Genomic DNA, 15,303 nt, shown 5'->3' on the forward strand with positions numbered 1-15,303 from the left:
AACTTGACACGGTCAGTGATAGTGTCCATAAAGTAGTTCATACCAATTGCACTACTACAACTGCCATTGCCAATAATAGAAAACTGAAGATCATTCTCAGTCTGAGTTCCAATGGAGTGATGAGGGGATTCAATCATTGGAGCATGCACATGGGCCTCAACAGCTGTTGAATTAGAGGATGAGCGAATCCAGGAACTTAATGTTGTGCGAGTAGAACATGGGCGAATTGGTTGTTTTCTCTTAGCGCTCACTGTCTTTGCTGATTTCCTCTTGCGGTTAGCCCCCAGAGGAGGAGCATTAACTGTTGCAGTATTTAATTCAGATGGATTTGGTGTGGTGACATCACAAGTCTCTTCACAACCCGAGACAGGGACATCAGGGTCACATACGATTAAGTCAGAAATTTCAACAATCGGACCCAGGGATTGTGCAGGTAGACCTAAGCCGAGGGAGAGACGCCTCTCAGTAAGCTCGATTTCATTGCTCATAATACTGACTGCCCTTTCCAACATGCTTTCGATACTCGTTGTGATGGGTCTCACAACCGGCAGAACCGTACGCTTCCCCATAGTTACTTTAGAAGCGCTATAGGAATGCAGAACGGTATGATTGAATAGAATTAGCCTTTGCTCACCTGTGGGGCAACTTCAGCAGTAGCCATATGGAAGAGGGATAGCCCAGTCCAGTCTCCTCCGGCCTCTGACGGCCACGGACGGCCCGCCCTTTGCCCGTTAGTGGTAGTGTATGGACAGACTAATGCTTTTTACCTACGAACCTTCAATGAAGGAGAATCTTGATGTTGGAGCCAACCCTTTCTGTATCCTGATTCTGGAACTGGTTATTCTGTGTATGCTGTACTGCCTATATTTTACCCGTAGGTTTGGCTTTGTATACGTTCCGATGTATTTCTACACCCTCATCTTGAGGTGCTTGTATGTCCAAGTTTTGGTTTTTGTAATACACTAACTAAACTTTCATGCAGATAAAAAGAGACATCAGCCTAGGGTTCCAGAGTAAATCAAGAACGTGGAACCCGGCTCCTTCAAGTCCATTACTGTCCCTCCCCAACTATTGCAAGACTTCTGAGTACTTCTAGCAGGGCTGAGGCCACTGAATCCAGGAAGGCCTGTGGGCAAGCCTATACGGTCATCAGATTTATGTTCCATATACAGCCTGTTAGCATGGTGTATCAGTAGTGAGATGTAAAGAATACTTGTGCCAATACAAAACTAGAGGATAAGCTCAAAGCAGCTCCACTGACTGGACCACCTTCAGGACATCATTCAACCAGTACCACCGACTCCTGACAGAGATGAGAGGGAACGCCTTAGACGACCGCATCGAAGCTAGCTCCAACCCCAGTAAAGAACTCTTCAGCATCGTCAAGGAGTTCTCCAAGCCCTTTGCAACTGGAAATATCAACACCCCCTCCTAAGAACTGTGCAACACCCTGGCAGACTTCTTCCACAACAAGATCTCCACCATCTACAAAAACTTCAAGAACCAGCCACCACCAACATCCTCAGTCTCCACTCTCCCACTTGCAACATCTGACCACCGGATCACCGCTTGGGACCAGATTATCACGCAGAGCACCACTGACATTATGCCCTCCGTCCACTCAGGAGTACCCATGGACTCCTCTCCCCACACTTGTTCAATCTTGGCAACAAGACCATCATCAACAAGTTCACAGCCATCTACGACACATCCATCACCTTGGCAACCCTCCCAGATGAGTGGAAACATGCTGAAGCTAAAACCCTCCTCCACAAACTGTTCGTCCACCCCACGACAAGCTCAAAACTATCAGCCGATCTCCCTGCTATCCCTTTCCCACCAAGGTCCTCAAAAAGACCATTAACCTCCAACTAACATAATACCTCGAGAACTACAATCATCTGGACGCATCCCAATCCGGATTCCACATGAACCACAGCACTGAAACAGCCCTGATTGCAGTCACTAATGACATCTGAACCCTCCTAGATCGGGGAGAAGTGGAGGCCCTGATCTACCTCGATCTCTCAGCACCCTTTGATACTGTGTACACACCCTGATCAAGAGGCTTCATCAGATCGGAATCCAAGAGGACACCCTCAAATAGATCGCATCCTCCCTCACCAAAAAAACACAGAGGTGCCAATTCCGATCCGGTAAAAACCGGGTACGAACCGTCGGACGGAGCCTTTTCTCCGTCCGACTCGTACCCGGTGCGAAATCCATCCGAAAATGCAAGTACGATTCGTACGGAAACACCATTTCCGTACGAATCGAACAAAACACCGACCGAACAGAATCGAAACACTATTCCGATCCTGAAAAGCGCCGACCTGACGTCGGTACGCATCCAGCCTACGTTTCACGAACCAGGAAGTACGATTCGAACCGACGTCATCCCGCACGGAAAATATTTACCGGCTGCCAAAAACTGCCGGGAAATCAGGACGACACACGCAAGGAGCAGCTGGACGCGACGAACAGACATGGACCCGAACCTACGTGCCATCCCTGCCCTCCTAGCAGTCCACCTGGCGTACAGGAACCGACGCAGACGCCGCAGAAGGTCAGCACAACAACCAGGGGCAAAGGGGGGGGCAGGGGCAGGACACACAACACCAACACATGGTACCAAATCACACATGGCCTGGACATACCTGACCATCAGGGCCTGGTCACTTCCAGGGGGTGGGGGCGAGGCCAGCAACGCAAGCGTCCGCCACAACGGAAGTGGATGGTCACGCGAACCGGTACGTACCCTACCCAGGCCGCAAGAGCGTGGGTACGGAACGTACCACGCGTCCCCCTACGTCACTCCAACAATGGCGGTACGGCCCGTACCCACGTCAGAAAGGCCTTGGTACGGCTCGTACCAGCATTGCTGGGGTCATGTAGGGGTACGCGTGGTACGACCCGTAGCCACGCCCCCAAGGCCTGTGTACGGTGCGGACCCCACGGCACCGCAACAATGGGGGGACGCACCGTACCCACCCACCAAAGGCATGGGTACGGGCCGTACCCAGGCACGCAGAGCGTGGGTAGGGGTATGTACGGACTGTACCCCCACCCGTGTATGTACGGCCCGTACCCCCACCCGTGTATGTACGCACCGAACCCCCACCCCAGCAGTGTATGTACGCACCGTACCCCCACTCGTGTATGTACGCCCCGACCACCCACCCGTGTATGTACGCACCGAACCCCCACTCGTGTAAGTACGCCCCGAACCCCCACCCGTGTATGTACGCACCGAACCCCCACCCCAGCAGTGTATGTACGCCCCGAACCCCCACCCGTGTATGTACGCACCGAACCCCCACCCGTGTATGTACACCCCGAACCACCACCTGTGTATGTACGCACCGAACCCCCACCCGTGTAAGTACGCCCCGAACCCCCACCCGTGTATGTACGCACCGAACCCCCACCCCAGCAGTGTATGTACGCCCCGAACCCCCACCCGTGTATGTACGCACCGAACCCCCACCCGTGTATGTACGCCCCGAACCACCACCCGTGTATGTACGCACCGAACCCCCACCCGTGTATGTACGCCCCGAACCACCACCCCAGCAGTGTATGTACGCCCCGAACCCCCATCCGTGTATGTACGCACCGAACACCCACCCGTGTATGTACGCCCCGAACCACCACCCGTGTATGTACGCACCGAACCCCCACCCGTGTATGTACGCCCCGAACCACCACCCGTGTATGTACGCACCGAACCCCCACCCCAGCAGTGTATGTACGCCCCGAACCCCCACCCGTGTATGTACGCACCGAACCACCACCCGTGTATGTACGCCCCGAACCACCACCCGTGTATGTACGCACCGAACCCCCACCCCAGCAGTGTATGTACGCCCCGAACCACCACCCGTGTATGTACGCACCTAACCTGCAATAAGAATGGTGTGTGCCTAACACCCCCAGCAGTGCCCAGACATAGATGGGGTGGGTGCAGAGTCCTCCCAGCAGTACCCAGAGACAGGAGGGGTGGGTGCAGAGTCCTCCCAGCAGTGCCCAGACACAGGAGGGGTGCGTGCAGAGTGCCCCCAGCAGTGCCCAGACACAGGAGGGGTGGGTGCCTATCACTCCCAGCAGTGCCCTGAGACAGGAGGGGTGGGTGCCTAACACTCCCAGCAGTGCCCAGAGACAGGAGGGGTGGGTGCCTATCACTCCCAGCAGTGCCCAGAGACAGGCAGGGTGGGTGCCTAACACTCCCAGCAGTGCCCAGAGACAGGAGGGGTGGGTGCCTATCACTCCCAGCAGTGCCCAGAGACAGGAGGGGTGGGTGCCTAACACTCCCAGCAGTGCCCAGAGACAGGAGGGGTGGGTGCCTAACACTCCCAGCAGTGCCCAGAGACAGGAGGGGTGGGTGCAGAGTCCTCCCAGCAGTGCCCAGACATAGGACAATATACCCCATCAACAAGTTCAGTGACCAACAAGGGTGATACCCCAGATGCAGGTGGAGCCATCGCTGAGCCAGCATGCCTATATTGAAAGGCAACCCTCACACATCCAGGAAATGTAGACACAGCACAGCACAGCATTTGGGAGACACCCTGCAGTGAAAATGGCCTGCTCCACAGAGGATGGAACACACCTTGGGACAATGTCACCATACAGTGAGAGCAAACATGACCAAATACCATTGGCAGAGACCTTTGTGATGGCACGCAGATGGCAGGGTACACCCCATGAGCAGCACACTCCAACATTTCCCAGACCCCTAAAACATTATCACCACCCCAACTCAGGGAGCACCAGCACCAACAGCAAGTCCAGGAAAGCATCAGTGTGCAAAACCAAAAGAAAATGCTTTATTCAGCAGGAAAATATCTCTGAGAAAATGTCCACTATGTACAAGGGCCATGGGCCAGGCCAGCACCAAACTCCGGGGGGGGTACACATCGGCACGTGTGTCCCCTAGCTTGCCTGCACAGTGCACATGTCCATTTCATCCACAGAAGAGGGGGCATCAGGGGGGAGGGTGGAAACAGGCACCGCAGGGACAGGAGGGGCAAGGGTAGGTGTTGTGGGTGCAGGGAGGGATGATTCTGCCACAGGGGGGGTGCCAGCGCCAAAGGTGGAGGACAGAATGGCGCTGCACACGTCGGCAAGTTCCCCCAGCGACTCCCCCGCACCCAATCGAACCACAGGCCCCAAGGGAGGGGGGGGGCCAGAGGGATGGGTCGCAGCGCCACTGGGGGAGGGTGTGGACAGGGTGGGGGACTCAACTCCCCTGGCCGGGTCCCGCCTCCACCGCTTGCGGGGTGGTGTCATCCTGGGGCTGGGGGGCACACTTGCAGTGGATGATGCTGTCACCGACTGTTGGCCAGGAGAGCTAAGGGGAGTGGATTTGGAGGGAGTGGGTTGTGTGGACTGCAGACTCCCACTGTGGCTGCGTGTTGTACGTTTCCCCCCCGACCCAGTGGGTGTGCCTTCCTCACCCTGTGTGTGCGTGACAGGAGGTGTGCGCTTCGACTTCCCTGGTGGTGTGGTGCCTGTGTCTGTTGGGGTGCGTGCACGCTGACGTCTGGATGTGCGTGGGACAGGCACGGGAGTGGGAATTGGGGATGGTGCAGGGGTAGGGGGGGGTAGGCAGCGCTGCAGGAGATCCAGTGCTGCAGTCAGTGTGGAGTCTATGGACCTCAGCAACTGCCGTTGGTCAGACTGCGCAGCCGACATGCCCTCCATGTATGCCTCCATCTGGGTCAGCACCTGGGTGTGGGCATGGAGGACATTTAGCATCGCAGTCTGACCAACCTGCAACTGCCTCAGGATGTCCACAGACTCCGCACTCACCGCAGCAGTGGTGACAGGGGCAGGGGGTGCGGTGCCTGGCAGGAAGGAGACATGTGGGGACCGAGCACGGAGGGAAGGGCCACGAGCAGGTGGGAGGCCGGTGATGGAAACTGAGGTGGCGGGGGGATGTGGAGGGCTGCCTTCAGCTGGGGGGCAGACTCCGCCACCTCTGGGAGCTCAGCCTCGGACCCGTCTGCGTCATAGTCTGTGTTGGCAGTCAACAGGTCCTCTGCCTCACTCCCCTCGGCCTCCGTGCCACTCCATGTGCCAGACAGGACAGCACTGCTGGCACTGGTGCTCAATCCCTCCTCCCGGTCTGTGCTAGTGTCTCCTTCCGTGTCCCCCGGCGATGCTGTGGGCAAGGTGAAGAGACAGGAGAGAATCAGACACATGTACACATATGTCACATGAGTCAATTATACATAGGTCACATTGCATAGCCTGAAAAGCAACAGGAGTTACACCTACAAAACAATGTACACATGTAGGCCATGGAACACACAGTTTGTCAACCCACCATGCCACTGAGAAACAATGGTGAGCATGACACAACAGCAAATCACTTCACTTCAAATTTTACTGAGGAGCCAGCCTCTGGGGACAAATGTGCACAGCATCTGCACCACACTGCGTCGTCAAAAAGGGATGAGCAGGAATCATATCCATTTACTCTTGGCACATGCTGCAAAGGCAATACATGAAACCATGCCAAACATGACTGGGTCACTGCACCTTGAGCGTATGTCCAGTCAAACATCACACACAGGCCAAACCCAGCAAGGAGGATGGAGCTTTTGACATGTAGGCCTTGTACGCACAAACCACCCACACCTGAGACAATCTCATTGAGACGGAGAAAGTATGTACACCTCTTACTCTGGGATGAAAACACATGGCCTCCACTAATTCATGACTGTACACACACTGCCCCTGGTGCGCCTGTCCACACATCATTGACAAGCAAACATCATCAGATTGTCTTAACAACACACATAGGTAATGCCCACTGTGAGTATGCACAAGCAAAATGGGTCCCCCTGTACAGTGGACACATGTAGCAACCTGTAGGTCATAACAGTTGAGCCCAGGGTACAATGCCACCCTACCCAACCCCTGGCGAAGACACAGTGAATGTCCATATTGTTGGATGACGCACATGATACCTAGGAAGAGGTGCCCCAGGGCACAGTAGTGCCCACACTCCTCCATGGTCCAGGATGGACATGACTGCAAATTAAGCAACCGTCCCTGCACTTAGCAGGCCTCCCACTCAGGCACATCATGTCAGAGGGCACACAATTGGACATGCATGCTGGAAGGCTGTACACTTTGGAGACACACCCCTATGTCGTGATTCACAATCATTGCCAAGTGACATGGACCCCACAATGACTGAAATTGGCCATGGCACACGCAAGGTCCCCAGACCTGTGACACATCACCCCCACACATGATGCTGCTAGCATTGGGCACCTGCATAAACTGCCTGCCTAAATAACCTTGTGCAAGAGTGGCTACACACAGACCAGGGAACACATGGCAAGGAGGGGAAGGGAGGGAGTGAGAACAGCACCGGGCTACTTTGGGGACAAGTTGACGCACTGCATAATCAAACCCTGGCAGTGTATCCATGCAACTGTGCACTTACATTGGCTGGGGACACACAACTGACACACATGTACCTACCCCCTTCCTGCTGCTGCTTCTCCTGTAGGCGCCTGTCCATATCGGGGAAGACCACCGCCAGCACACGCTTCTGGATGTGGGTCAGACGACGGCGCCCACGGTTCTTACGGCTCTCAGGTGAGTCCCCCAGCAGGACCCGTGCAATCCTCCTCGTCCAGCACCGGATGTCCTGCCAGCGTTTCCTCACCTGAGACAGGCTCCGCCTCTGACCCTCTGTACCCCTCACGGCACTGACGGCTTCCCTCCAGATCTCCCCCTTGGCAATGGCGCCTACCTGTGAGGATGCAAAAGTGAGAATACATTAATCCACATGAGCAAAGACACAGAGACACACATATAGAACAATCCTCTTTATGAACAGGCCATGGTATGCATGCAACTCATTGCACCTTTGTCATAGGGACATTATCCACTGTGGAAGGCCAAATGCAATACGTGCCATTGAAAGTACACGGGTGGCATGAGGGGTACCACACACTCACTGACCAGGGATCACACTGTGCCTCACAGGCTACACCAGGATTATGTACAGCACCTCACAGCAGTCACCTGCCCCAGCACACTGATGCTACCTCAGCAGAGTACACAGACACACACAGGTACAGGACAATCACATGGCATTGCCAACTGCGGGTACACACCTCACTCTGCCCATGTGCCAGTAGACGGGGGGTGTCACAGGTGTGGGGCTGGCTCAGCACGGCATGCACACAGCACTGCTCCCTGCTCACATCGGATGGCCAGGCTATATCCATCCCTCATGCTGCTTGTGTGCAACACTCCCCATATGCACTCACCCACATGACAGGGGACTTAGACACACACCAATGTGCAGGGGACGAACACGGCCTTTGGACACCCATCAGGTACACTGAACAAACACACATCCATGGGTACTGTCACCTGTCACACTGGGGGGAACACAGGATCACATCAGGACTGTGTAAACAACATCCCCAGGAGGAGTATGCAGGCAGAATGTGGCATGCACCATGCATTCATTGTCACAGTAGGCACTATGCAAGTGAGGAGTGCACACAGGAAACACAGCATGCTCTGCATGGGTGACATGAGGCCTTCCACACCCTGGGACCCACTCTAAACAACAGTGCATGTCTGTCACACATGGACACAATGCCAGAAGTCACAGTCACACAAAAGGGGCACAGTCTAAGCTAGTGGAGTCTGCACTCACCTGAACCCCTGGTCGACCATACAGGCTCTGGAACTGTGGGAGGATCACATCTACCAGTGCAAGGTTCTCCTCCTGGGTGAATGGCTGTGACCTCTCCACAGTCCTGGACATGGTGCCAGAGGAATCACTATCAGCAGCAGTGGTAATGGATGAATGGATGTGCAGGCAAGTGCTCTCTCATGGGACCTGGCTGCCTTATATATGCCTGGCTGGCCTGTTCATGTACAGGAGTACAGATTGATTGGTCAGTCACATTTGCATCCTACGTTTCATCCAATCCCATCAAACCTACCCCAGTGTGTGGCTTTGCATGGTTTCAGTTTTGATGATGATGTCAAGTCAACATCCACTTTGCAACAATGTAGATTCTTTCAAACTGACTTCTGCTGGGCACCTGGTGCTCAAATTCAAAAATCTAACTCAGTCTCCATGGCAACCATCATGCATTTAGGCCCTTATACTTGTCCCTCATGTGTCCCCTATGTGTTTTCATACATTTACACACAGGTACGGTGCGTTCCACGCCCTAGGGCACCCCAAAAGCAGTGATACGGACCGTACATGCGCTTGTACGGTCAGGATCACAATATGTGCGCTGGCGTATGCGTACGCCACAGTAGTACGGACTGTACACGCGCTTGTACGGTCCGGATCACAATATGGGCGCTGGCGTATGCGTACGCCACAGTAGTACGGACCGTACAAGCGCTTGTACGGTCCGTACTACTGTGGCGTACGCATACGCCAGCGCCCATATTGTGATCCGGACCGTACAAGCGCGTGTACAGTCCGTACTACTGTGGCGTACGCATACGCCAGCGCCCATATTGTGATCCGGACCGTACAAGCGCGTGTACAGTCCGTACTACTGTGGCGTACGCATACGCCAGCACACATATTGGCCCAGGGACCCTATACACGCACTCAGAGCATCTGTACGGTGCGTTTCACACCTGTCAGTGGTGACAGGCGGCACACAGACAGGAATGGAGCGGTCAGATTTTGCCAAGGGTGGACACCAATGCATTGTCTGTGCAATACCACATGTGTGTGACACAGGTGTGTCAGGATGTGATGTGGCACTTTACCCCTGAGGTGTGGGCAAAGCATATGTACGATGAGCTGTGTACACATGTCGTGTGTGATGGTGCGCATTGTACCACACATCCCCTCCACTCCTTTGACATGTGTGCATGTCGTACACACTAGTAGAGCCATGAGTCACTTGCATGTCCCAGTCACGGACACCCGCACCTGTCCCCTGATGCCAGGTACACGGAATATTACACATGACATGTGAATGGCTGCGTTGCACGCTGCAACCATGTCATGTGTGTGGCATGTGTTTCCATGATTTTGCTGTAGGTGTGTGGTCCAATGCATCAGCAGTTGCTGCTACCAACATGTGTCTGTGTGTAGATGGCCATGGCACACTGTTCCGCACACCAGCCAACATATGTGATCTGCCATGAGGTGTGTATGTATGCAACTACACGGAGTATCAACACAAGTACATAGCTACATGCTCTCAATGTATGTATGTTCTGTCTCGACATGTACTCCTCCAAGGCAATGTGTGTGGCCTGTCCTTTTCCTATGACATGTGACCAGTACATATCGCATACACCAACCTGTCTGTACCATACGCATCCTACTTCTGCACATGTGTGGATGTCTGTGAATCCTGTGATGCGTGTGCATGTTCACTTGCACTGGCCCACAGCTGGTCTCATGCCATGTCATCGTGAGCTTGCCCCACTCCGTTAGTGGCTGTCCCTTGGTAGGAGTGTCACCTGCCTGGTGTACGTGTCCAGGAAATGTGGCACAGACCTGACTCAGAATGTGGCATTTGTATATTGGCTGTTTAACATGTGCTCAGTGCATTGACAATGTCGTCGTACAGTGCTCACTCTTCGGTGTCCCTACCATTTCACTGCAGGGCTCCGCCTCTCCCTCGACGTATGCCAGACCTGGCTGCCCTGCATGAACGGGACTGTATACGCCGCTACAGATTCAGCCAACGGTTGATTGATGAGTTGACTGGCCGGCTGGAAGCACACCTCCTCCCGCGACACAGGTATCCCAGTGCACTGACACCAAAGTTGAAGGTGATGGCAGCCCTACATTCCCTTACCACGGGTACGTTCCAACATACCATTGCTGACGTCGGGGGCATGTCCCAGACGATGTTCAGCCGTGTTCTGCATGATTTCTTAGAGGCTATGTTGGTTCACCTGGATGAGTACATTAAATTCCCAAATCCTGAGCAGTTGACAGGTGTCAAGCGTGAGTTCTATGCCCTGGGAGGGATGCCCCATGTCATTGGGTCCATAGATGGGACACATGTAGCGTTGGTACCACCACAGGCACAGGAGGTGGTGTATAGGAATCGCAAACATTATCACTCCATTAATGCCCTTGTGGTGTGTCTGTCCAACATGGTTATTTCACATGTCTGTGTTCGCTTTCCAGGATCAGCACACGATGCCTTCATCATGAGGCATAGCAGGGTGCCTGAACTGATGCTGCAGCTGCGGAACGAGCGAGCATGTATTGTTGGTGGGTAGACTCTGGCAGTTCAGTGTTTGGCGTCATCTTCCAATCTCACTGCCTGTGCTGACACACTTCTGTCCATGATGTGTCCTTGTAGGGGACGCTGGCTATCCCAACATGCCATGGCTGATGACGCCTGTCCGCAACCCCAGCACGGCTGCCGAGCACCGCTACAACAACGCCCATGGGCGGACCAGGAGAGTCATTGAGAGGACGTTTGGCCTTCTGAAGAGCCGATTCCGGTGCCTCCACAAGACCGGCGGCGCACTCCCATATGCCCCAGTGAAGGTGTGCAAGATCATCATCGTCTGCTGCATGCTGCACAACATGGCAGTGGAGAAAGCTGTTCCACTCATACTGGATCCAGATGACCAGGACCATCCGCCCGTGAAGGATGAAGGGCTTGGTGACGGGGCAAGTGATGTGGAGGAGGAGGAGGCTGTGGAGGACATCCGGAGTCGGCTCATACGCGAGTTCTTTGCTTAGTGGTGAGTTCCAAGTGAGTCAGTGGTGTGTATTGAAGTGTCACTCGAGTGATGGCGCAATGGAAGGATGTTGTCCGAGAGTCATCATTGTCACCTGTCATGTTGACAACATGATACGTGTTGAGTACATGCTTGCGGATGTGCTCCTTTGGGCTGACTCCTTGTGTGTCTCTCTTCCACAGGTACATGGGCATGCTGTCTGCTGGTGGCATTGTTGTGCTCCTGCTACTCCTCATGAACACAGCAACATGTGCTGATTCTGCGTCACATGCACGGGCAAGTTTGAAAATCTCCTTAGGGTAAGGGATGCCTCACGGCGTTTTGGGTGTGTAAATTGTTTGTAGTCTGTGTGCACTTCTCCGGTTCATGTGTGGTCAATTTGCATACATGTGGATCCTACATGGGATCCTACATGGGGAACATGACATGGGGCAGGCTTCACCTGGAGCCATGGTCAGACTTGGTGACTGTCATGTGTCAGGGGATTGGGGATTGTGATGAGGCCATCAATGTGTGTAACACTGGCCTCGGAAACATACAGGTTGCACCGGGTTGACATGGTGTGTGATTGCCCCATCAGGGCCTCAATGGTGTATAGCAGCCTCTCCGTGGCAGCAGGGGGTGTTTAGCTGTTATCCGTCACTTGTGTGCCAGTTTAATGGATTACCAGCATCTGTGTTGCAATGGGGGGTGCCAGTGTTGCTCCCACATGTTCATCCGCATGACCTGTGTATGTGTTGACAGAGTAGCATTGTCATTCCAACACACATGACTAATAAATTTGTCCCTCTGTCTCCAAGGTGCCTCTTCTCTGTCAATGGTGGCCTGTTGCCACTGTGCATGCGGCATGTCTGGCATAGTTTTCAGAGGTGGTGCATATGTGTCTATGTGTAGAGTAGCAAGATGCTAGCGGTTTGTCAGGGATTGGAATCTGTATTATGCACAAGATGCACAGTTCCATCCACCTCAAGGCAAGGGAGACCATCCCCCAGGGCAACTACAACATCCGTGTCTAATCCTACCCTGCAGTCTACGGACATGTGCCTTACAACTCCCATGATACTTGTCCATATCCGGAGTGCATCTGCACAGCTCTGCTACTGCATCGGGCAACCAGGCCACCTCAACGTCCAAACGGGATGAGGGGAATGGTTCACAGCCAGCTGCAGGATGACCTTCTCGATCCACGCCCACACTCATGATGCAGCCCACAACCCCAACACAACCATGTGGCACTGTGATCCAAAACTGCATTCTGGCATCTCTGTGGAAATTTAGCTTGCAAACTGAACATTATCTGCGCCATCTTGCCTCTCCCCAGCGCCACGCACAGCGAATGCACGGCCGCCATTTTAGGCACCCCACTCTCTCCCTGCTCATTCTCGATCACCAGCGCTTTCCCCTGGCGCTGCGAACATCCCCCGCGCGCCGGCCACCCCCGCTCTCTCATACACGGGCCATAAACCCTCTCCTTCAGCGCGACCCTGCTACGGAACCACATCCGACCGACATCCCATACATGGTCATGCCGCTCCTTTGATAACCCCCTTCCTCTGCGCCCCATTGTCCGAACTGGTCCCAGGCCATCACCTAGCCCTGCGGATGCAGTTTATTGCCCCTACTGTAAGGGAAACACCCCACATCAAAGGGATTACAGTGGATCAAAGCCCCTACCCCCTGAGACCCGGCCGGTCGCACACACCCCCGGGAATTGGCGGAATTCCCTGCTGCGCGATAGCCATCTTCCACTGCGGGTAAGGTGGGAACCTCTACTGTAACTATGTGTGGGATCGGATCTGAGCCGGGGCTTCAGGGGATGTTCTCTCATGCATCAAGGGAATCTCAAGAATGTACTATGTGTAATAAAGCAATAAACCGGTGTATAAGAGACCAGGTCTCAGAGATGCAGTTAGAGCACCTCGTGACGATACCTTGCTGTCTGATCTGATGTGTTCTGCTCCGACGGAATAAAACTTTGTTTCCTGCCTTCCAGTCTCCGGCGCCTGCCTCTTTCATTGGTAAATTATCGAGTGGTATGAGAGGCGATTACCGCCGGGCAAATACTTGAAAGGTTATCGACTGAAACTGCCGCTACCATTTAACAATTGGCGTCCCAAACGTGGGGCCCATCAGCGACACGTGGATCCAGTGGGAGAGGTCCCGACGACAGAGTGAACGACTGCAACGATCGGGAGAGCTCCTGCCCAATAGACCCTCGTCTGGCAGCCGATCATCCGAACTTCACTGGTTCCGAGCAGACCTCTCTCGAGTGATCTACGGTCCTGACTGGGAACCATCAGGAGTGCCGCGGCAAATACGGAGAGTAGAGGACGATCGGGCGCTGGAGGCGGAAGACGAGAAACTGTCCACGCGGTCCGGGTAAGGTCGTGATATACGACAAATTGCGAAATAATTGATTGATTGTCCGAAGCTTTTGAATACTAGTATTGCTCATTGATTGTGCTCATTGATTGTTCTCTTTGAGATATTCGCTGTCTACAAACGGGGAGGAGTAGAAATACTCTCTCTCTCTCCCTTTGCAGATAGTGAAGGGTAGGTAACGCAGACTTTTGTCCCCGTTGAAACCCGTCGTGCCTATCTTTATCTCCCCACTGATTGATTGTCCGAACATTGATTGTTTTGAAGAATAGTGCTCTTTGAGATATTCTCTGTTTGCAAATAACGTAGAATAGAAATATTCTGTCTAGTCTTTGCAAATAGTGAAGGGTAGGTAATGCTGACTTTTGTCCCCGTTGAAACCCGTCATGCTTATCTTTATCTCCCATTGATTGATTGATTGATTGATTGTCCGAACACTAGTTGTTCGATATTGGTTCTTTGGAGGTATTCTCTGCTTACAAATAACGAAGAATAGAGATATTCTGTCTAGTCTTTGCAAGCAGTGAAAAGATAGGTAGTGCTGACTTTTGTCCCCGTTGAAACCCGTCATGCCTATCTTCTCCCCACTGATTGGTAGTTGGTTCTGCCCGGACCGCTTATTAGAGGTGAACCATCCGGCTCCACTGGAGGGCACCCCTAATAAGGACATGTTCACTAAATATGGACTAGTCGCCGTAGCTTATACCAAGCTATGGCATAAATATACAAAGAAGGACCCCGAGAGTCAGTGGCCACTGATGGGATCCTTCGACGACCATAAGATAGAAGTGCTAGAAATAGCCCTGCGTAGCAATAAGACAACGCCTACTATGCTTGACAGTATTGGCATGTGGCGCAAAGAAGCAACGCAACGGAAAAAGAGGGAAGAAGTAAAAGCAGAAAAGGAATTACGAAAGGCAGCTCACCTTGCCGCTAGAAAGTTAGAAGAAGAAATAAAGGAGAGAAGGGAAACTAAACTAAGACAGGAGCCCGAAACATCAGGCCAGTACGCTGTTAGGACCCCTTCTTTGCTCTACCCTGAGTTGTCCTCCAAGCAGCGAACGAATGACGAATTGCTGTTAGGTCCCCCGATCATTTACATGCCCCCTCCATATGCACCCTCCCAGTTAGTGGTGCAACACCCACAACCCCCGAACACGAGCGAAAGCAGTACAGGGGCCTCGGTCCTCACGG

This window comes from Triturus cristatus, chromosome 2_1, assembly GCF_964204655.1.
Source record: "Triturus cristatus chromosome 2_1, aTriCri1.1, whole genome shotgun sequence".
Classification (NCBI taxonomy): Eukaryota; Metazoa; Chordata; class Amphibia; order Caudata; family Salamandridae; genus Triturus; species Triturus cristatus.